The sequence below is a fragment of the Agelaius tricolor genome, unplaced genomic scaffold (assembly GCF_023055355.1).
Source record: "Agelaius tricolor isolate 1412-34295 unplaced genomic scaffold, bAgeTri1.0.p SCAF_1, whole genome shotgun sequence".
NCBI lineage: Eukaryota > Metazoa > Chordata > Aves > Passeriformes > Icteridae > Agelaius > Agelaius tricolor.
The window spans coordinates 55850017-55875384 of NW_027269261.1; the positions used below are offsets into that span (position 1 = coordinate 55850017).

Genomic DNA, 25368 nt, shown 5'->3' on the forward strand with positions numbered 1-25368 from the left:
TTGAAGACTTTTATCTTGTGGCTTTTTTTCTTTTTTTCTTCAGTTAATGTCAAACTTTGTAATATGAAAGATAAGCCTATCAACCATCTTAGTCAATTTAAAAAAAGCAATGAGACAGCAGAAAAATATTTGTATACACTGAGAAAATGTACTGCATCTTATTAAGAAAGCAAAAAAACTAATCAGTGGGAAGTTCATGTTAATCTTATATTTTTATTAAATTATTAGTTTTAAATTACTGTATCATTAGTTTATAATAGAATAATTCAGATAAATTAGATTGTGAACCTAAATATGAATTATTTTCCGTTAATATTTATTTTTTTAAAAAGGGAGGAAGAGTGAATTTTCTTTCCATTCTAATATATCAATTTTTCTTTTCAGCAGATTTTATCAAATTACTTTTGAAAATCTTGTAAACACAGGCAAATGCAAAACTAATTAGTCTGATGTGTGATGCAATGGTCCTGCACCCATAGAGGAAGTACAAAACATCTGGAATTCAAAGGGTAAGATCACATGAGTAACTGGCCAGTTCAAGTTCCATGATAAAAAATACTTAGTATTGTTATATGGAAATGGAAACAGAATGTTGAAAGCAGTGCAAAAATCACATTATGACAAATTGAGAAAGAGTAATCAGGCTAGCAGAAAGTGTTCAAATTTGGAAGTAGAAACAAAGTAACTGATTAAAAAACTTATTTGTTTTCACAGACACAAAAGAAGGAGATTTTGTCCATGTATTTAGCTGAGCTTTTGGAAGTCTAATGCTGATGGAGAACTTTGGTAATTTCATGCCTATGAAACAGAGCTATTCTTACTGGAAAGCTGATCAACTAAGTACGTAGAACCTAAATTGCAAACATTTGGACCTTTTTGAATTCCCAAGACTTCAGTGCAAGGAGTTCAGTTTTGTTCACTAGCCCCAAAGCTGAAATGGCAGCACACAATTTCATTTTAAAAGAGATTTTATCTGATGATGAGAAAAATCTCTGGTATGGAAAGAAACCACTTTGTGCTGTTGTTGAAATGAAGATTAAGCAGTCCACACATGAGCGGCTTAAAAATCCTTGCTATTGAGAAAGGGGATTTTCATGTTCAGTTCTAGTATCAAACTAAATTTACTTTCATAAAGCTTATAAAAAGTTTTCCAGACACTTCTGGCATCTCTACTGAAAGTGACATGTGCTATAAGCAATTAATGTTGCAATCTATATTTGAAAAGGGACCTTGACAAACAAATTACTCTTTAAAACTTTTAATTGATTTTTAGCACTTTAGTAACAAGCTAAATGCAAATCACTGAAAGAATATTTTCCAGTCATGTAAATAGCTGTGTGATTCATTCTGAAAAAAAAAGAGTGGTAAATGTGAAAGACTAACTTTCATTATTTTCTATTCAAGTAATTAAGCAATTCCATACAGTTAAATACGACAAACACTTGGAAAAAGATTTATAGACAGTCAACAGCAGCATTAAATAATTTCTAGAAATCTGTAACTTTGCAATTCCCTTAAACTCCTAAAGCTAACATAGCTGTAAGTTATGAAAAAAAATATTGCTTTAAAAATACTCAATAAAATGAAAAAATACAGAAAAAACATAGTAGCAGTTCAAAGCCTTTTTGATGACCATGAAATTTAATAGAAATATTCCATGTGATTTGAATAAGTTTGGGTCAATCCATGACATTCTTATCTGTAATGCTATGTAATAACTTAAATGGAATATATGGAAAATACTTTACATCTACATCTTACTATTTGCCTCGATGTGGGAAAATAAGCCTGCAGTGCAGGCAGGCTCTGTTCCAAATGTTTTGAGGCCATAATGTCAAACCATGGACCTGGTTTTAGAGATGTCCACATGCTTGTGTAAAGCTTTCTTCTGGACAATATGGTTGCTTAAGAAAATTTCTCTTCACAGTGAGGAAATCATAAGAAAACTGAGTGAGCAATGTTCAGTTTACAATTGGTTATGTTCAAAATCCAATGGGACACACTGTGAGCATTCTGTTGTAGGTGATGTTCCTGGTTTGTGCAGGAGGTTAGATTAGATAGCCTTCAGAGGTCTCTTCCCACTACAGTTATTTTTCAATTCCAAATTTATCACCAGAGGTCTCTAAGTGTGCTATGATTAGTAACCAAAAAAAGTAAAAAGGTTAGAGAAAGCTTCTCTTGGACATTAAGGAGAATCTTTTGTCCTTGTGCAATAAGGGACCTTATTGCAAAGATGCTTCAGGGCTTGCAGTTAAAATAATGAATGGACTTAATCAGTTTAAGTTTCTTTAGTTGGAGCATTCAAAGCTTTAAAAATTTTTAGAGATCTTGATAATTTTTGAATAGACTTCTGAATATCATATAGTCCAGCATCCCTGAGTCTGTCAGCTTTGCCTTGATTTAAGGATTATTATGCAAAAAGTACATTTGTATGCAATAGGAGTTCTCTTAACAGCTAAAATTACAGTCACCATTAGTCATCAAGCTCTGTATCAGGTACTAAATAAACAATAGAAAGGTCCAGATGAACAATTGAAAAAAAAAAAACATTTTGCTTTGATAGTCACAATAATCTTGAAGAATGTCTTTATCTCCTCACATGTGACCAACCAAAAAATCAACATAATTTAGAAATTACGTTTTTTGGAATAAACCATTTTCTTATATGGACATTTCTACAGTTGTTTTTATTTGGTGTGCAGATGGTCTATGTGATCTGTGGTGAGATCTAGGACCCAGCAAGTCCATACCTTGTCAGGTGTGGCAACCTGGGTTCATAAATAAAAAAAAATAAATAATTTAGGGGATAGAGAGGGAGACCAGACAAGACAGATTTAGAATTATAGAAAATAATTCTAAAAGATTTGTGGAGAAAGTGGAAAGAAGAAAACAGAAAGCAGAAGACAGACAGGAGGCCAGACAGACAAATAGGCCAGAGATTGAGAGGGATCATGTGCTGTCAGTAAGCACATGATGAAGTATTTTTTTAACAAGATATTCTCCTGTCAGTAGTTAATAAAAATGCAGAATATCTCACTTGTGAGAAGGTCACTTTGATATTCATAATAGCACAAGAAAATCTGTGCATGGCAAAACACTCTGCGATTAGCAATGCTTTTTCTAAAGGACGCTGTCGACAGTTATGTATCTGCACAACTCTTAGCTGTAATAAGGGAGTAGCTGTATTCAAAGAACACAGCTTGACATTTATCTTCTCTAAAAAATAAAAAGATTGAAAACAAGTAGGGTTTCTTTTTGTTGTTTTTTTTTTCTTTTGACAACACTGAAAGTCCTACATGATTAGTTTAATGAAAGAAACTAAAGATCATTAAAGGTCATAAGAACTTGGATGGTCTGAAAACTAGGGGGAGCACAAATGATGAAGAGACTTAGAGGAAAATACTTTACAATTAATATACTAACAAATAACATTTTACTTGGATCAAAGACACTTATAAAGATGACAAAGCATAAATTGCCTTTCATTTTATTTTGAAAAAAATCTCTGTATAGAAAAGAAAAAAGGATTCTGTCATGAATCCTCAAGTAATTTTACCGTAATGTAAATAGGTGGTATGAATAGAATCTCATCCTTCATTTTGTTACAAAATGTGACATTTCTCAAATAATAGATCAACACATCCCAAAACCTCCATCCACTTTAGTCACTCACAAATTACAGAATATAAATAAATATTTTAAACTGTCTAATGATAATTTCATAGGTTTTTCACTGCATAAACCATCTTTGTATAAATATAAGCTCAACGAGTTCATATTTAGATTGTAGATACAAATATGTTTTGACATTTTATTCTCTACAATTTACTTCAGGTTCATCTAATATAAAAGGGAATTTTTATGATTTTTAGAGATTCACAGTCCTTTCTGCTTTATTGAAGCATTCTTCTTACAGAACCAAGGGAAATATATTTCTAATTTTGGACTTAGGAGTTTTAACTCTAAGCACTAGGAGTTGCTGAAAATTTAAAATCCTTTAAATTAAATATTGTTAACAGAGAGAATAAGTTAAAACTAACTTGATTCAGGTTGGTTGAGCTATTGCATTGAAATAAATATGTAATAAGTCCAAATTTATAAAAATGGTAGATCAAGAATGCATCAAAAGCCTGCAATAGAACTTTTTAAACATTTTTGCCAGTGGATTTCCCAAGAAAGTGTGAAGCATGAAGAAATTTTCAAAGTCAGTAACGAGTTATAGAGCAGGATTTCCTTATGGCGAGAGTTTTTAAACTTTCAACTCAAGACCTTCTCAAACATTTTCCTTTCATTTTTCCTTAACAAAAATCTCAACACTTGTCCAAAGTGTCAGCTCACATCTTCATAAAAACAAAAAAGCAAGGAAGATCAGAAGAGCAAATGATTGAATTACTAGATTCTTTGCTGTCCGTAAACTTGTCTAGCTCCTTTTTGAACCTGAAAATACTTCCTCTTTCCCTGAACTCCCATGGCAGCATGCTTCAGGTGTTCATGACCTGCTCTGTAAAATTATATTTTTGTTTGAGAATGGTTACCTAAGAGTTTTGACAATTGTCCCCAATTTCAGAACTGAAATAAATGATACCAGCTCCACTGTAGTTTTATACAGTACCTTCATGGGTCTGTAAATCTCTTATCATGTATCTCTTCAGGGTGTTCCTCTGTAAACTAAAAAATCTCAGGGTCTCTCCTCATAAGGGACATTCTCATGCTCTATTCCCTTCATCTATCTAATTGTGCTTCCCTGCAGCATCTCTTGCTGTTAAATATGTTTCCTGAGATACATATAGAACTGAATATGATACCAAGATAAAGATGCAAGAAAATTTTATGTAGCAGGAAAAATGAATTCTCCATCTGTTTTTCAGTACCCTACCTGAAGATGGGCAGCATTGTCACTGTTTTTTTCAGATTCTGATGCATGTTGACTTGTTAATTTCTGGAAATTATTGATGGCTTGAAGACCTGAGCTGTAATTATTAGCTCCAAGTTAGACATCATGTTTTCTATTATTTTTTCTTAGATATATTCATTTCAGTTTTTGATACTTAAATTGCTTTTTCACCATTTGCCCACTCGGCTTTCTGAGGTTCTTCTGAATTTCTTCTGCAACAGAGAAGCAATGACCTATCAAATATAGTTAAGAATATTCTGAAGAAGATGGATCTTTATTAGTGCTTTCCCTCTTCCAGGTAATTGTGGAAGAAGATATACAACCCTGCTCCTTGTGAACATGCAGCTCTAGTTGGTCCTTAGTGGACAAGAGATCTTTATAGACAGGCTAATAATGACTAAGGAAGATAAAATAAAGAATGGGCTAAAACAGGATTTTAGAAAATCGGTAAAATAACCTTTCTCAGACCATGTTCAATACAGTAGTTTAGTGCTGTGAAAAGTCATGAAGTATTTCAGCCTGTATGCATTCAATTTTTCAATTCAATCATGAAATAGGTTTCCAAAGCAGTTTTTTTTATTGGAAAACATCTACATAAAGAGTGACAAAAAAGAACCCCAACAGCTAATCCATACAAATTGATTTTCTCATTCACAAGGAAAGGAAAGGAAAGGAAAGGAAAGGAAAGGAAAGGAAAGGAAAGGAAAGGAAAGGAAAGGAAAGGAAAATTACTCAATTTGAAAGAGGGTTTACAGCTAGTTTACTGTTACATGTGTTAATCATCATATCTAAGTGCCATTTCAGTTTTTTGTGTTATATTTAGCCTCTCAGATTTTTTGCTAGCTGAAATGCTCTTAATCTCTGTAAATAAACTGTTGGTTTTATTCATGCACCACTAGTGAAAATTTCTTCAGTGTGTTAAACTGACCATGACTTGAAAATACCAATCCCTGCTGGTCTGAAACTGATCTCTCCAGAGACTAAAACCCATTTTGCTAAATCTTTTTTTGCAGAAATGACTGACTCCTATAAAGTGCTTTGATTTTGCCTAACATTGATAAGACAAATTAATTCAAAGGACTCCTTCTACCTAGGCAGGAAAGTGTTATCTCTGTTTTTCAGGTGGACAAACTGAAAAGGCGAAGAGGCTTCCTAAGGCCACAGGGTAAGGATACAGCTGGTGCTTCAACTTGCCAGTGTCTGACTTCTAGTCTAGAATTGTAAATGTCAAATATCCTTCATAGTTAACACATAATTAATAGGATAAGTGTAGATACATTTTGCTCATAGAGAAATAATAACATAAATACAAAATTTATACTAGTCAGTTACTTTCCAACATTTTAAGCAGATATTCAAAGTGTGGGAGAAGCAGCAGAAGGGTGATTTTCTTCTTCCTGGCAGGATATAGTAAAAACAGACCTTTTTCCCTGACTGCACACTTAATTCCATTAGAGTCCAGCTTTGAAGGAAATTTCCTGCTTGACTTCTTCTCATTTCCATTCAAAGGTTTTCATTCTTGTGGTTCTCAAGTGTGAACTTACATGTTATTAAAAAGTATCAGACTAACAACCATGAACAGTAAAGTTTCACATCTATATCTAGACTAGATACTGTGCAGCTTTTTCAAAGGGTGGTTGATTATAGATGTAAAACTGACCCAGTCAAGAAGCAAAGTGGTCATGAAAAGAATGACTCTGTCTTACATATCCCAAGGGTACTAGTCAGCAAATATTCAGACTTCCTTCTCAAAGTGTGATACCAAGAATTATTTCACTCGCACTAATTATGTTTAAAATGTATTTATTTTTTCTGGAAACAGGTGAAAGAGCAGAATTTAACTGAATTATCCAGAACCTACTCTGTGTAGAATGTGAGGAATTGCAAGAGCCTTTTATGCAATGCTGCTTTCACAGAAGCAAAACTTACTGTCACACCGGAGGCAACCCAAATACCCCTCAGGAAGATCCTTAATCATTGGTAATCTTTATAAAAATTATCAATTATTATAGCATATTATAAAATGACTACTACAATATGGTAACCTGAGCACTACTGTTTGTTTAGATCCAATTAGTTCCAACATTCTGAGAATGAAACTAAGGGAATAAACATGACACACAGGAAAAGAGTACTTTCAAAATGAGTGCAAAGCGGCAACATTTGCCATCACTGGAACCAGACAGAAATTGGAGGATTGTGTTTTAAGAAGAATGTTAAAGCCAGCTATAAGAACAGATGAAAGAACTTGGAAAAGTAAGAGAAATCAATTTGCTCCTGTTCAGCTTCTGATCAATGCAAAATGAATGCCTGGTTGTTACACTTTTTGTGAAAGTGAGAGTCATATTTTGGTATATGCAGGAAAAATAGGCAATCGATGCAGACTATTAAAAGACCATATTGAAAGAGAGAAAAACAATTCCATGCAAGAATGCTCATGCTTTGGCAGAAATATTGTAAATATTGAAATGCTGCATACAATTTAACAACTACTGAAACAGAGGCTGGATGGTTCTTTGTCCTTTCTATTGGAAAACCTGAGAAGAGTTTGTCATTTGAAGAATGTAAAAGAACTGATTTCACAGAAAAGCATGTTCATATTTTAATTAGGGAGTCTAAAAACCCAGGACTTTTCTTAAACAACCTTTTGTAACTGGTACAAAATATGCCAGCATTGGTCTTTGCAGAGTATTATACAAGCTCTCTGCACATACACTACATCCTGCACCACAAATGCAGGATGACACATCTCCAGAGCCACAGATTACTGGTTTCCTCTAAAAAATTTCCTGAGGATGAAGTAGTTATGGTCAAAGTCCAGCCACTGAACTGCACCAATACCTTCCAGAGATGCAAGTCAGAGAGAGAAGAATCTGCTGCTTTAGTGGCCCCACTGCAGCCTTGTTGCGCCTTTGTTCTGGGTGGGCAGTGCAGCCTCCCCAGGCATGCTCTGTGCCCTGCCTTGCTGGGTGCTTGTAGAAGTGCATGGGGGCTGACACTCTGAACCACTCCTCAGCACCCAGAGACGTTGTGCAAGAGTTTGGATGAATCCAAAATCAAGGCTAGTAATGAAACAGTAGATACAGTGGAAGTATGCGGGAGATAATAATTCAGATTCCAAAAACTGCACCACAGGAAATTGTCTCTGTTTCTGAGTTATAGCCATATTTTTTATGAGTTTCTCATTATGGAATTCTCTGTGACCATGAGTGTGACTTGATCTTGTCTAGTCTGTAGTAGTTAATGAGATACTCATTTATTGCAGCAGAGTCTATTAAAGTAAACTGCTGAAAGTCTAAACTGCATTGACCTATATTGGGAACCCCAGGCACCTAGAATCAGAGTGGATTTATGGCCTTTGATAACATTGGCAACAGCTTTCTCCTGGTTTTCAATATGTGGCATGTTATTCCTGAATACAGCATACAATCATTTACAGTCTTACTGTTCTTGCCCTATTAGTGTACTAATTATTTTCCCCCATTATTGGCTAAACCCATTTATTTTGTCTTTTTCCAAGCCACAGCACATGTGTACATTCACATCCTGTATTTAATGACACTTCCTCTTCCTGATGAAAATTACTATTGTGTTCTTGCAGTATAATTCTCAACAGATAGAAATAGCAATTCAGTCACTCTTAATAGATGCCATTTAAAACAGAATTTAGCATGAGCAGAATTGCTTTTGTTTCTAGCAGATGCTGTTTCATGATGCTCATGGTGTGCTCCATAGGGCATTCCATGCAGTTTTTGAGGATATTATAAAACAAACTGACAGTGATTAATGTTAATAAAAAGAGGTACAAAATTACCTGCATGCAATCACTGCATATCTCTTTATTAAACCTGTTGTGCTGTTGGCACAACATTTGTGTTCAGGTTGCTGATACAGGAAGGCTTTTGCACACCATGAACATTCAGTTAATACTATCTAGGTCAGTTTAAAGCAATATTATTTCTTTGATTGAGATATAAATTGTGAAAGACATAATTCATATCAAGGCAAATTAGAATCTTTTCAGTTCACCGTACATAACATGTTCTAATAACATTAGCATTTAATCTACTTCATCAGAGGCATGAAACTCAGACTTAATTATTCTACTTAATGGTGGAAAGGACCTTAAGAGCAGAGAATACAGCAAAAATCAGAATTATATTTTATATCAATAGCAAATGTCAGGCTGTGTTTGATGCATATCCTTTGGGGTTTTAGTACTTCAATTCCAAATTACTTTGGTATTACCATAGCTGCATAATTAGTCTTCTCTTATCATTGAATTTGGTTCTTAAGAAAAAACAGTCAAGAAAAAATAAAAAGAAAAAAAGAATACTGTATAATAATGTATAATAATAATAACAACAATAATAATAATACCAACATGATAAAAGATTAATTTTTCATGTATTGTCTCATTTAACTCATGTGAAAAACTGCTGAATTATTTTGTTAACACTACTGCAACTTCACCAATTCTAAAATTTTGTATTATATAAATAAATGGTCCTGTCACCTAAAACATCTTTTTTGGTGACATACTCATATGTTGTGTAAACTAGAGGTGTGTTGGGTTAGCTTTTGCATCCTTTGTTACTACAACGACCTTAAAGAAGTACAACAGCTTATTCAACATCTCATAACCTCCAAGAATGACATACTTTAATAATTTTAATTTTAAAAAAATATAAGTGTTTGTACTATTCGAATAGATTTCCTTTTTTATTTAAAAGTAATGTTATTTTTTTCCTGGTTTTACATTAATTTATTAAAATCTTCCTGTGTTTGCTTCCTTTGTTGCTCTTTATTTTCAAGGTGACACTGAATTTTTTTAATGAAAGCTGTAAGAGACCTTCATAAATATTTTCTGCTGATATAATGCCAACAAACACAGAATCTCATTGGGGATTCATCAAATATCTTCAAATAAAATGGAACATTATAAATGTTAGGATGGTTTCCTTTTGGCCATGCAGCTGAATTGTTTGGGGTTTATTCACTATGTAAAAATAATAAAATACCTCTAGTAGACATGGGCTAATATGTCCTGTGACTATGCTGTAAGCTGTGCTATACAGATAAGCTCTAGGAAAGACAAAAAAGTAAATTCAGCCCAAATAGTTTTTGCTCCACATACTGCATTGTCACTCTCTGAATGTCAACACAATTGCTATTACCTTATCAGTAATTAACTTATACACTGTTCATCTTTGTTATCTGCTCTCATCCTTATTTTCCATTTACTAGAAATTCATTAGTCTCATTTTAGTGGTAAAGAAATCATTCACTGGTAAGTTCAGCTAAGAAAATCTTCCTTTTTTAAAATAAAACTTGAAAATGCCTCAGAACAATTAACTGTTATAGTATTCCCACGGAATGAACACCGTCAAATCATCTTCATGATCATCAGACTTTGGCTAGACTGTAATCCTTAATCCTCTCCAGACATTCAGAGGATGTTTGCTGAACTAAAGGGCTTTCTGTAGTCATTTCACATGAGTACACAATGTGTGGATTTTGTAGCACACTAAGGATGTGCTCTTATTCTTCAATCATCACGACCCAGTCCAGGAGCAATTATAGGCTGAGTTGGAGCTTTCTCCATGAAAAAGATTGAACATGTCCTGTGATAAAGAGGTTTGTTATGTAAACATTGACTGCTCATCCTGGTTTAATGCTACAGGAACTACATTCATTAGAAACAGAAGGCTCTAGTAAATCAGAAATGGAACAGAAGATAAAATTTCCTTGAACCTTAGATTCTCAGGCCCAGAATTAAGCATCTGTCAAAGGATTTGGAGTAGGTCAGGGGACATTTCCTGCTTGAAGCACTGCAGAATTGATGACAAGAAACCTGCATTCCTTCCTACAAAAAGGAAGGTAGAAACTACCAAAACCACATTTATCTTGCCACAGGGCTGTTTCCCCACTTCTGCAGAAGCAGTCAGCTGGGCAGAAAAACTTTTACTAGTACTTTTTGCTTTCAACTGGATTATATCTGAAGAAATGGAATAGTAAAGGCCAGTATAGAGAAAATGCAGATCAGGGGAAGTCAAGCTGGGGAAGGCAATGTCAGGCCAATTTTAATAAAAAACCCTTGGTATCAGTTATGCCAGGTTTCCAATATATTTAATAAATGAATTTACCTCCAAACCAATAACTTTCATTATATTCTTGTGTCCAGGTGAACCACTCAGTATAAAAATAAGGAGAATTCTCAACAAGATCAAGCAAAAGAAGTTAGCAGATTGCATATCTTTCCAGTCTTATGTTATATACTATTGTCTTGGAGAGGCAAGGCTGTGATGTGGAAATCACTACACTTTCTCTACTTTGTTACTTTCCAGACTATTTACTCTGAACAGCCAGTGCCAAAAGTATAATTAGCCTTACTTGAAACGTGGAAGCTACAATGGCAGCTGTCCAGGTGTATAATCAAAATGCTTCTTAGGGGAAAATAAAAGACTGATAAAATAGTCCAAAAGTGTTTTAGGAAAATAATAGAGTTCTTATATATTATACACCCCCAGTAAACTCAAAGAATGGAAAATATGAGTTTAGGATTTTGAGGAACTGTGTACTGTTAAGTATATAAATATAAAATGCCATTATGCCATTATCTTGTTGTCATTGAATTTAGGATTTATACTATTTCAGAGTTTCTAAGATTTATTTCAATGGAGATCTCAGATCAATAGGCAATTCAGTTCTTTTAATATATTTCCCTTTGTATTTAACATATGGTTTTAAGTATTTTATTGTCTAAGGATTTTTTAAACCCCCAAATTATATGACATGGTGTGTAGCATAAGAATAATGGACCTCTTTGCAATATTTTGATACTGATTCATCAAATACCAGTTCAAATTTAAAAAAACCCAAACAAACAAACAAACAAAAAAACAACCCAACCTCTCAACTTTCAATATTAGAACACCAATTTGCACAGACTCATATCATTTACTTATAGGAGATTTTGTTTAGTCTCCCTTCTTTGTCCCAAATGTGTGACTAGCAATGTAATTGGATACATATTAAACATGTTTGTGGGAGGAAGAGTGGTTAAATCAGCCAAATTAAAACTATGAGTTAATTAAAATGTTCACAGAATGATTCAGAATGAATGTGAAAAAATGGGTACAGTCTACATATTGGGCTGAAGTAGAGTAAGATACAGTCATAAGTAGTTCTAAGAGAATGCTGTACATTCTAAAATGTACATTTTAGAATGTACAACATTCTAAAATGCCAAACTGCGTCATTTAACATTCAGTACAAATGACAGAGTTTGGCAGTGCAATAAAGCAGATTTCAGGACTCCTTCTGCCAAATCAAATGCATTGCAGTCACAACAGCTGGTGCTGGTTCAAAGTCACTCAAGGGCCAGCAGATCAGTTCTTATGCTCAAGCTTTTTGAAATGTCAGTAACATCTGTCCACGACAATGAATCTTCATCAGATCAAGTTTCATATGTCTTCTTACTGCTATATAAAACCATCAAAATTTTTTATTTTTGTCCTTTAATATGCACCAGTGGAGTCACATGTCCACCACTGGTTTGGATCTCATTGGCTCTATGATATCTGTGACTACCCATATACCATTTTACAGTTGTGGCACATGAGGTTTTGATAATTTAGAAAATTAACCTACTACAATCAAGAAGACAAAAAATGTTGCTAGTTTTCCAGTATTGTTTCCTGACTTCACAGTCAGTACTTTCAGTATGTTACTTCTTTCTTCTTATATGACTCCATTATTGTCCTGACTTGTATAAATCCTGTATACCAGAATGCAACACCAGTTCAAGGTCTGAATGAACACATTCTTTGCAGTTATATCTCATCATTCTGAACTTGAATTTTGTCCTAAAGGTCATAAAATCAATGTATAATGAATAACCAGTGTTGTTTGAAGATTTATTTTATAGAGAAAAAAAAAAGCAGTAGAATGAAGTAAAAAATCCTGCATTTCTTGGTCTTGTAATTATAAATGCTCAGCTAAGCATTTTCACAGACCTATCACTTGTCCTTGAACCTATAGGATAAACAACAAATTGAACCATTCTAATCTACTCTTTCACTTCAACCATATTATTTGAACTGATGGAGAGAGCAAAAAATGTATTTCAGTTTGGAAACTCAGTGACTGTGGAAATAGTTAATAGATACCTTGAAACATTGAAGGTTCGATGACATGACATCCACTTTTTGGGTCCAGTGATGGACAGACTAATGTGGCTGCTCTCCTAATCTACGTTCTTCTCTCTCAGACTAATCTTGAGAAATCTACCAGAGGAAATATTTTAGCATGCACCTATAATAATGATAGAAATATCCATATCTGAATGTTCAAACAGCAGATCTTCACAAAGCAAATTGCACAATGTGCCGCAGTTGCCCTTCATTTACTGGTGTCATTTCTGTCTGTGACCAATATACCAACTGTGCTACCAAAAATTGATATGCACAAAATTAGCACTGAAGTACCATGGTGAGCACTATGATCTGTCTACTGTTTCCCTGGTCACAGAGTCTAACAGTCCTACAAATACTATTTTCCTCTTGTACCCCATTAACTTTTTGCCCTTTCCAAATTAATTAATTTCATAAGTGTTTTTTCTTCTGAAGACAATGTTTTCCCTGCTTGAGTATAAGATTATATAGTCAGCAGAAATATTATTGGTTTACTGCACACTGTGTTTATCCTAAGTCCACTTCAGAGCCACTTTAATAATTTTAATTGTCCCCTTTAGTATGGACTTTAGTTCCTTTAAAAACCTTAAAAGAAAGAAAAAAACCCTCAGTTTTTCAGCTATAGGATATCTTGTATCAACAATCTAATACGCTGGTAGTCTGTTTTAATAAGAAATTTCAGGAGAAAAAGAAGAGTTGAAGTTTCCCGTTGCACAACAAGTTGTACCTATACAAAGGGTGAAAAGTTAGACAAAAAAGAATGTAAATAATCCCCCAAAAGCAAGACTTAGATTAACTCTTGATCATCTTTACTGTTTCACACTGCATGCCTTTTCCCATCAGCTCTTCTGTTTTTTCCTTTTCCTGGGAAACTGTTTATGTCATTTAGATAGGCTTAATGAAAGAAATCCACAGACAAGGCTACCTAGACAGAAAAGAGGTGACAAAATTGACTGCCTAAATGGAACAAAAGTAAACAATCTTTGTTTTCCAAGTTCTTGGGTTTTTTTCTACTTATCTTTTTTTTTCAGGCTTTGTATAGAACAAATGCCACTCTGATTTCTGGCTAAGTCATAGTGGAATGGCAGAGATAAGGAATCATGGGGATAGCCAGAGCTGAAGGATGCCTCAGAATAACAGGATGGCTATAGCTAATGCAGAGCAGAAAGAGAAATGTGTTATGAAGCATAAAGCCAGGAAATGCAGAAGAAGAAGATACAAAGAAAGCCCATAATTTTTTATCTGCTGAGATGAGAACACTATGGTAGTGAAAAATCAGTCTTATATTAGAAATTGAACCTTGATCTCCTATGGCCATATGCTTTACTCTGTTCTTTCCAATCCTCTCTTGCCATCCTCCCAATGATACAGATGAACAAAAATTAGCTAAATGTTATTGCCTGCACAGAGGACCACAGAATTATTTATTTTGGAAAAGATCTCTGAGATTGAGTTAAACATTTGACCAAACACTAGCTTGTCAACTAGACCATGTAACTAAGAACCACATCCAGCCTTACCTTAAACATCTCCAGTGATGGTGCCTCCACCACCTCCCTGGGCAGCCATTCCAATGCCTTATCATCCCTTCTGTGAAAAATTTCTTTTTAAGCTCTAACCCAAAGCTCTCCTAGCACAGCTAATGACTGTGTCCTCTTGTTCTGCTGCTGGCTGCCTGGGAGAAGAGACTGATCCCCACTGGGCTACAGCCTCCTTTCAGGGAGCTGTAGAGAGTGTTAGCATCTCCTCTAAGACTCCTCTTCTCCAGATTAAACACCCCCAGCTCCCTCAGCTGCTTCTCATAAGCCTTGTTTCCAGACCCTTCCACATCTCTGCTGCCCTTCTCTGGACACACTCCAGCACTTCAATGTCCTTCCTGAACTGAGAGGCCTAGAACTGGGTACTTGAGGGGAGACTTCAGCAGCACCAAGTACAGTGCAAGAACCACATCCCTGGTCCTGCTGGCCACACTATTCCTGATACAGGCCAGGATGCCACTGGCCTTCTTGGTCACCTGGGCACAGCTTGCTCATATTCAGCCCCTGTCAACCAGAACCCCCAGGTCCTTTTCCACTAGCCCACTTTCCAACCACTCAGCCCAAGTCTGTAGCACTGCCTGGGGCTGTTGTGGCCAAAGTTCAGGAGCCAGTACTTGGTTTTATTGAACCTCATGCCACTGATCTCTGCTAATCAATCCTGCCTGTCTACACCCCTCAGCAGAGCCTTCCTATCCTCCAGCAGGTTGACATTCCCACCCAACTTGGTGTCATCTGCAAATTTGCTTATGGTAGACTCAATCCTCTTATCCAGATTATCAAGATAACAAACAGGACTGGACCCACACTGATCCTTGGGGAACACCAATAGTGACTGGATGCCAACACAGACAGGAAAAAGTTGCAATGTCTGCATAGAACAGCAAGATGCTCTTTTGCTTGAAAAGAAATAGATTCTGTTCCATTTATTTATCTGTGTGGGAGCCTGAAAAAAAGAAATCTATGTGACTTCATTAACTCAAGCTTATGTGGTCTAATTCTCCATAACAGGCTATTTATATTCCTCAAACTCTCAATTCCTCAAACAGTAAGGCTCAGCAAGGAATTGGAGAAAATGCAAGTACAAAGGAGAAGTCTGAGGCTATTCTCACCTATAGTAGCATTTCCTTTGGGTCATTGTACAGAGCTTGAGCTTACTTACAGTTGTAGCTTGACAGGACTTGGGACTGCAATTGGGAAGAGAGGGAAACCTAAACTGAGGACAATGTGGAAAAAGAGAACATAAATTATGAATTTAGTTAAAGGACCCATGAAGAGCAGGGGAGCAACAGATGGAAAATAAGTGCAACACTGCATCTCTTGGTACTAGGCAGAGAGACATTCTTCTTCAAGATTGTGTTGGGACTCTTATACTATCAGAAATTTCTCTTTCTCCTGAAAATAAAGCCAAACAAGAAATTTTAATCAGTACCTTCAGCCTACATCAATTTAAATCACACTTCATAAAGTACTTAAGGCAAACAAAATAATTCAGGAGAAAAGTTTCCTATTTAACCAACAAATAGCTTGTAATTACCTTAGTAGACGCTGAATCAACTTAGTAACAAATGATGAATTATTAACTATTCTCACCCAGCCTTTTACTAAATCTGACAGAGGGACACAAGGACAGCACCAATAATATCAAACATTACAAATGCAGCATAATAACACTTCAAGTATTTATTCTTTTTTTTTTTTTTCTGAGGCTTCAAGTATTTATTCTTTTTTTTTTTCTGAGGTGCTTCTCTTTAACACAATCACATCATTTCCATGCCCAATGGAGGTTGCTGAGAGAAATGTTCTCTGCTAAGTTAACAGCATTCTTCTGAAGGCAAGAATTATTTTCTCCTCTACATAGAACTTAATCTGTGTCTAACAGAACTGTTCTGCCTCATTTCTACCAGTGTAAATTTTCAGAAATAAGTCACCAGCAAACAGTTAGTTAATCACACAAATATTAATTCCACACAACTGGATCCATAATCTTTCTTATAATTCAATGGGCAAATCCATGATTCTGGGAAGACCCTTGACAAATTGCTCCTAGAGCTTCCAAGCTCTCAGACACAGTCCTAAAGGCTGCATGATTGTTTCCATTGAACTTCCACTTCAGTTAATGCAAGGCTTTTCTGAAACCTCCTTTATCAATAATTAGAAATATTCTTGCCAGTTTGTTTCAGGACCTACTGGTTTTTGTGTCTGTGTTGTCTCTCAGTTCTTGTCTTCCTCCTATGGTGCTTGCCCAGCCAGAGTCAACCTTAGTATCCTTTTCGTCAGGTTACATAGGCCACATTATTTGTCTTTTTCTTCCCCTGAACACCTTAGTAAATCTTCTCTGCACCATTCAAATTGTTTTATGTCAACGTGGCAAATTAGCACTGTAAAGAGTGTTTATAGTTATATTTTCCCAATAGCCTACATGACAGCAAATATTTTTTGCTGGAGTTTTAGTGTGAGCAGCCACAAAGATGGCCCACTTAAAAAGGGAAAATTACGGAACAGAAGAAAATAGGTCCTGGAAAACATTGTCAGAGAAATTGCCTGCCAAAGTGGGGGCTGGATGGCTGGGAACTTGACCTGTGAACCAGAAATTTCCCTAAAAGGTGCATCTGGTAATTTAGAAGCATAGATGAAATATCAAGCATCCATAGATATCCTGAGGTACCATGAATAAACCCAAGAAACTCTAACGACAATTTAACATCTGAAAAGGTAGAAGCAGCCTGGGAAAATAAAATTAGTCTGGAAGAACTGTAAGCACAATTTAATCATTTAATTATTGGCTGTTACAAAAGAAAAATTTAAATTGGCAATATGTTGACTGCTTTAAGTGGTGTTGTCCTACACACCATTCTTATGACTCAAGGCTATAAAAATAACTGATTATTTTTAGCCAAAATAGATGGCTTTTTCATTGAGTTTTCTCTGGTTTTCTATGTCACACATACTTTTATTTTTCTAAGCCAGTTGAATTTCACATGAATTTTCTGCCAGATCTGAGACTCTCTCTGAGAGTGACCAGATGACTTTGGACTCTGTGACATAAACCCTCTTTGAAGAGATAACACTCTGTCTGTTATCTTATTGTGTTCCCTGTGATCCCACTTTGGTGTTAGTTTGAGCTGTCCTCACACCTCTGGGATGGTTGGATCAAACTTTGGGACAGATTAGTCCCCCTCTTTGAGATGGTTTCACTCCTGAAATCTATTGAATTTGATTGATACCTGAACTATATATATATCCATATAAATAAGCTATCATAAGCATATATCCTCTTATATTGTTATTATAATGTGCCAAAATTGGTGTTTCCATTGTCATTATGATAAGTTGCTTATATAGTAACTTTATTGTAACCTGTAATACATCTAGTGGGTTTCTGTACTTATATTGGTTATTAATTAGGATTGGTTATTCCTGTTATTGACCATTGCCATGCTATTGATTGCTAATGATTAATTATTAATTGCTGATAGTATTTTCTAATAGCTCAATATATTTAGATATATTTGCTTTATTCATCTGAGGTATAATTTCTAGTCTTGATTTCTGTGGCTTTGTGATAATTTGCAACAAAATAGAGAAATTTAGACGACAAAAGCTTCCAAGATACTGTATTATGAAATTCAATGAACCCAAGGTTGCAATCTCTACACGCCAACAGTTCTGGGTAACATTTTTGGTCATAACAGGTCCACATCATATATCCATACATGCTATATGATTTTTTTTTTTCTCTGTGCATTGTGTCTTTCTTTGCTCTTGATAAAAAGAGAAAGAAATGTTTCTACAGAAGCTCACAAATCTATGTGGTGAAGCTACATCAGTGATGATGTTCCTCTTTAGTTCCTCTTTAAACTCCAGATTTGAATTTTGCAGCTTAAAACTTTGCTTCAACCTGTAATTGGCAAGCAGTACGTTTCAGAGCCAGAGTTTGATAAGTCTGTCTCAATTCTATTCCGTTTGCTCTTGCAAACAGTAATTAAGTGTAATTATGTGGAAAAAATGTTGATTGAAAAATGTGTATTTGCAAACCTGAGTTTGAATGGACCTACATTGCACTGAGAATATAGCTTCTCCAATCCCTTTTTTTTATGAAATCACCACAAAATTACAGTGCATACTATTTTGTACAGTGTAACAAACCCCAGGGTAGCTGTAAGAATGGAGTGTTCTGTTCTCCTCTGCAGTCACATTCATCTTTGAAGCACATTTTTAATAAGGGTTTCAAAAATGACTGCATTCATTGCATAGAGAAATTGGTAGGCAGGTTGAAGGGATAAAATGATTCAACTATGAATTTATAATTTTATGTGGATTCTTTGTCTCACCTTAGTTATTCTGTTTCAGGAGTCACTTATTCAGAAAGTTTTCTGTGCCAGAGGAACAAAATTTGTTCTAAGCATACTTCTCTGTGTAGAAAATTTTCTATGCTTTATCTTTTCAGTAACAATACAAACTTTCAGCATGGACTTATCTATTTTGCTATCTTACCAAAAAAAAAGAGGAACCTCCTATCTAAACCACAGAATATTTAAGAAAATAGCGTATGTATGCATGGTGTTTACAAAGTTTCTGGGTTTTTTGCTACAGCAGAGATAACTCAGAAGATAAAATGACAGTAATCTCATGTTAAGATGAAATAGGAAATCCATATACAACTAAAAACTAAAGGGTTTTGTCTACTCCCTTGATGCCACCTTTGAGATTTTGATAACATAGCTGTGGATAAAAGTGCAAATATTCAGAACTGATTTCTTTGTAGCTTCTCTGTACTTTTCTGCCCTTTAAGGAATTGAAAAATAAAAAGAAAGCTTTCATAAAACTTTTCTGTTCTATACCAAAAATGCAAAATAACCATAAACCATCTCTTTCCATTGTGAAATTAAATCCATTTCAAGAAGGAAATAATAAGTTTGGTTTTCCTCTAGGGGAGTATTTTTTTAATATTTCCAGCTCAAATGTTTGTTTCATACATTAAAAAAAAACAGTTTACTCTGTTTGAGGAAAGAGAAACTTATTACAACTGAACTGAAACATCTTACAGATTCTAAATATAACCTTACATATAATGAATACTGTAGATTTACATATATTAAATGAATTTAATTCTGATTAAAGATATAGCAGTACAGGAAAAAACCCCAAAACACTGGTAAGTTAATAGCAGTAGCATATTTATTCATGTTTGTATAACATTTCAAAAAGTTATTTGTTGCTGTAAGCTATCTCTTCTGTGCCAATAGAAGTGGCTATAGAATTCAGCCCAACACTGTTAAAAATTTCAGTTGAAAATAGCTTGTGATCAGAGTTTTCAAACACCTTTAGTTCCTTCTATTTTTGCAGAGAAAAGGTTTCTGGTTTTCATTCAGCTTATACCATGCTGCTTTCCTGACTCTATTACCCTTCTTCAGTTGCAAGTAACCTAATACAGGAAAAAAACCCATCATTTAAATAACATATTCCTAACCTGAAAAGTATTAAGCTCAAGACAGTGTCTCTTTGAACCACTACAAATTGAGCAAGACATTGCAAATTGTCTCATTTAGCAATTTTAATCTACAAATGAGAAAATGTCACTCATTACAATTCTGCACTTGGTTCCCTTATTTTCAAAATATAGTATATTGGCCACAAATACAAAATAAGAATCCATGAGTTATGTTAAATATGACAAATGATTTTTGAAGATTAATAAAAGAGCTCATATATGGTGAGAAAAGGTAAATTTTTATGCACATTTTTCTGTCTTGAAGCACAGCTTTGATATCTGAAACAAAGAAATCTCTGCAGAAACATGTGGGCACTCATGTCTGGGCAAAGATTATGTGTGGAGATCTTTAAATGCCAAACTACCCACGGTGAATATTAACTACCAACAATAAAGAAGACTCAGTTAGAGAGCACTGAAGAAATGGGCGTGAAATCAAATGCATCTATGTCGAATTTGACCAAAGTCACTGGAAGGTTGCTCTCTGTTTTTTTTTTTAAAGGTCATTTAAACCAGAGAAGAGTCATGAAGACTGGGAAAAGACAAACATCAGGTCAAGTTTCCAACAGTAATTTAGAATTAATTCTAATTTTTAAGATGGCCTTGCCCTGCATTTGAGATTGGACTTTGTGATTCCCTGAGATTCCTTCTGACCTGAAGCATTGCAATATTTTGATAAATCTTGTAGTCAGATTTTGAGGCAATAATTCATATGGGCATGTAGCTTGAGACAGAGGGAATCTGAAGCAGCACTTGTATATAACAAGAGAGCATGTGTAATTTTAGAATATTGTCAAGGAAGTTGTCTGCATTATGGATAAAAGGGTGCATTGGTATTAGAATGATTTGTGGGTGGGACTGTGGTTAGCAATAAAGTGATTTTCTCGCTTCCTTTGTAATAGTTTCAGATCTATGGGTTTTTGTGCTAAAATAGAAGTTTATCTATATGCCCTTATTTAACTCTGAATGCTGGATTTGCACTTTGTTGACATGATTTATAAGTGTTTGATTATAGCCGCAGCTAGTTGATGGAGAGAAGCATTTCCTGACTAAAATGTCATCACTTCACCTTTGTGCTTTGAGGTAAGAAATAGGCTCAATCTATTTAAGTTCTTTGACAGTAAACACTATCAGATGCCTTTCCCTGAGGGGCTCATTATCTCAAGTGGCAGATTTTGCCACTAACAGCACACTCAAAAACGGTTTGAGAAGCCAAGGTAAGGTAAAATCTGCTTTGTGTAATGAGCAATCTTGGAGGATATGAACAAGATCGTTTTCATACCTAAGTGCGTGAATAACTGTGAGTCAGCCGCGAACAACAGTGGCAGCAAAAAGAAAGGTGAAAGCAATTAATTTTTACCAGTTCTTGTAGATCAGCTTTTTTATGCTGTTTACCATCATGGTATCTGAAACATTCTAACATGTCAGAGGCAGAAGTTACTGATGGGATGAAAACTAGTCTGGCATGGAAGAGCCATCTGCCTAGTTAAGGTCAGAAAGCAGTGTAAAGAACCTGAGAGAGCAGGAGAGGTGGCTTATTGAAAAGTCTGGGGAAGGTTCATCAGTGGAGATCTGAAGACTGATGTTTGAGTGATACAGGTTTACTTTATCCGTGTTACAGGAGCAGCCCATGAGAAACAAAGAACATTCACAGAATTCAAGTCATGTACCACAAAAAGGCAGGGTATGAACAACTGATACGTGAGAAACTCAGATGTGAATGTGTTCAGATGGGAGGGAAGACTCAACTTTGTAGGTAGGGAGAGTGGTGCCATTGTTATTCTATTCCCTCTTCTTTCAAGTCCCAACAAGGATGCCTTTCCAACAGTAACCTCAAGGCTGCTATTCTGTTGTCCTGAGGTAAATACATCTTCAAATACCCTCCTTTCTCTGTTTGTAAAGGTCTCAGTCACTTTGAATAAATTTTCTGTAAGAAATAAAAATCATTTGGAATGTAAGACAAACATTTATGTATGCATTTCACATTTTATTTTGTTTCTTCAGGAAAAATCTGTTTTAGAAAAACAAATCTGCTTGCTGACTAACTTGATAAAAGAGAAGCCATGAGAACATTTCTCAGCAATATAATACATTCAGTTTAATTTGTCAATATTGGATAAATACTATAATGTTCTGTTTGATGCTACTGCTACTGCAAAATACAGCAGCATAATAATTATATTCTCTGCTATGCTATATTCTGGCAGTTACCAAGGAATTAAAAAATAGCAATGAAAGAGTCAACTACATCATGTCAACTACAGGAAATTATTACCTCGATTGGACAATGAGCTATCCTAAACTCTTAGAAAGAATGATTCTAAAGAATTTATTGAACTCTATATATGATAGCTGCCTTAACTGGATTTTATGTTTAAACCAGGATAATGTGGATGATACATATTAATATGACTATAACAAGAGATGGAGAGACAGTATATTTTATACCCAAAATGATGACAAAACTTCTTCTTTCCTTCCATAATCAGAATTACACTATCTACAGTGCAAATGAGGTGAGCATTGCAAAATTATTTTTAGCCTTACTGTATAGAATCCAGCTTAAGCAATCAGCTGAATCTATTTCAAACCCTTTGAACTCTTTTGATTAGGACAAGTGAAACATAATCAAGTAGCACTGCTGTCAAAGTTCCTGTAGAAATCTGGCAAGCAAACAATCTAACCAGTTGGTTGGACTGATTTAAGCAACATTTTATAAATAGCATCAAGTTGCAAAAAAATCTGAAGCTTTTGGTTAACAGAATGAAAACTTACCAACAAATATTCAGGCCCTAGGAAATTACTATATTCCAACAACAGTTTGGTATATTATCCATAAATATTACTTAGGGCTCATCTGAGTTAAACATGTTCTGTCTGAGATTGCTGGGAACTGGAAAGAGTCAGGAACTTATGTAAATCTAGAGAAGAAAAATCTCTTCGATTACAGTGAAGTACTTGTGATGAGATGGGTGCTGATTACTTCACTTAGAGTGACAGAGAAAGGCAATTGAATGCTGCAGTAAAGAGGGTGATAAAAGACCAATGCAGTCTGATTTTAAAGGAAACCTGTGCTCTTCTTCAAAGTCAAAGTTCAGAATTTAAAGCTCAGGTAAACTACCTGCATAAAAAGAGCTTTCAGTCTGAGATTCAACTCCTTCAAAGAGAAACTGTAGAGAAATAAGCTGATAGTAACTTGTCCTGTGTAGTTCCAACGGAAAAGTAATGCTAACTCTAACACAATATTTAGTGTATAGAAATGCCTAAACCTTTTTCAATTAAGTTTTAGAGGTCCTTAGTCAAGTGTATTCAGTCCCAGAATAAATTGAAATAATCTGACAGACCATTATTTATTCAAAATAAAGTAATTTACCCATAAACAAAACTGCAGCTGTCAAACTTTTTTACCTTTCAAGGTAGGCTGTAACTGCATATGGTAGAAAATGCAGAAAGCAAGGACAGATTTATTGGCAGAAGATGCTCCTGAAGGTTTGTTTGGGGTGCATGTTTTTCAGTGCAAAAGTATAAATCTTTGAAAATCCATATTCTTCTTAAAAGGTGTTTGAGTGACCACAATGACAAGGACAGGAGTTTAGACCATGGGGGTACCACCAGCCTTAACTGTCCCTGCCCTTCCCTTCCCCTCAGGACTCCTACTGGGGAGCCACTGGCCTTGTCAGTTCTCTGAAAGTTCATTCTGTCAGACCCAGTGGACACGATTTCCCCTTCTTCTCAAGGAAAGGAGTGGTAAAAACCTGCCCACAGCAGATGTTCAGAGATCTGATAGAAAGTGATGCTCTGGAAACCACATTCCTATGTTGTGCACTGATGAAATTATTTAAAGAGGAAATCCAGTCACAACTTTGTATATGTAAGGAAAACATAAGCCAATAAAAGAGCAGGAATTCCTGGGGTTTTGTAACAATTAGTTCTACTTATCTCAAGAAACTGTGATTTAACTAGGTTCTGGTAAAAAACTATTTTTTCTGTGAAGGTCTTGAAATACCTGAGCACTTTGAAGTTACTTTTTATGGCCTAAAACTATTTCAGACATTTTCTTATGTCTGTAGTTTCTTCTGTTTTCATAGAGAAAGGGGTTTTGATTTTCATTCAGCTTATACTATGCTTCTTTCTTGACTCCATTACCCTTCAGTTGCACAAACAAGAGCAAGGCCATCCTTACAGTATCCCACTAGAGGAAACCAATACTTTGGGGGTATTTGACTAATGAAGAAGTATTTCCATTCCTCACCCTGCTTAGTGAGCAATGTTGCTGCATGCACAGGATCTTCAAAGATATCACAAGAAGGAGCTGGGATACTTTCACAAAAATAATGAGTCACTGCAGTAACCATCAATCATGAAAGGTGTCTATGTCAGAAAACGCAGAATTGTTGACCTTTTTTTTGACCTGAAATAACAAAAATATAAGCTTTGATGTACATGTTTCTAAACTAAAGTGTCTGTCTGCAAATCCTAGTTTGGGATTCAGGCAATTATCTTGCTAAAGGACATTTAAAAACTGTGTATGAAGATCCAAATATCAATACTTAAGGTTCTCTGACATTATCATGTCTCATTAAAACATCTATCTATGAAAGATGATATTTGATTAACAAATCAGCTGCCCAAACTGATGTCTAGAGCCATCTGAGAAAGAAGTGAGAAATTTTAGTGTTTAAGATTACATTGGACATGCACGTTATCAGTTTTGATGTAGTTGATGTAATGTATTAGGCATTATGTTAATGTAGCTAGTAAAACTGAAGTGTAGAAAGATGCAATGGAATAGAAATATTACTTAATGCTTCCTTGAAATACTAAGATTCAGTTCTCTCTCCATCACTATGAAAAAGATTTTGCTCAGGATGTGATCTTTCTAAATTTTTTCAGTAGATAACCTTCCTTATCATAAATGGCAAAGAATTATTTAAATTTCAATATGCAGTAGTTTTAAAAATGGCATTTGGACATATTATGAAAAGGATGTAAATGTATTTTTTTTTAAGTTCAGAAGGCCTAAAAATATCACTTTCTGTTTAAACTACAGTATTATTGATTTTTGCCCATAAAAGACAGTTTGTCCTTAGTGTTCTAATTAAAATGTAAATTTCCTGTCCAAACTACCTTTCAGCAATAATAAACTGATTTAGAACCTAATTTAAAGAAAAATATCAGGGAATAATATCTTATTTTCCTATATTTTCCTTATATTCCTATAAGCAATATACAAGATCAATGCACTATTTT

At 35.0% G+C, this 25368-nt stretch overlaps 1 long non-coding RNA gene across 1 annotated transcript; it reads left to right on the forward strand.

Annotated features, from left to right (window-relative positions):
- The first annotated feature begins 132 nt into the window (after nt 1-132).
- LOC139593824 (uncharacterized) lies at nt 133-9686 on the forward strand. Its single transcript, XR_011680402.1, has 4 exons — nt 133-509; nt 6017-6059; nt 6717-6874; nt 6962-9686. It is a non-coding gene; the product is annotated as an uncharacterized lncRNA (long non-coding RNA).
- The last annotated feature ends 15682 nt before the right edge of the window (nt 9687-25368 follow it).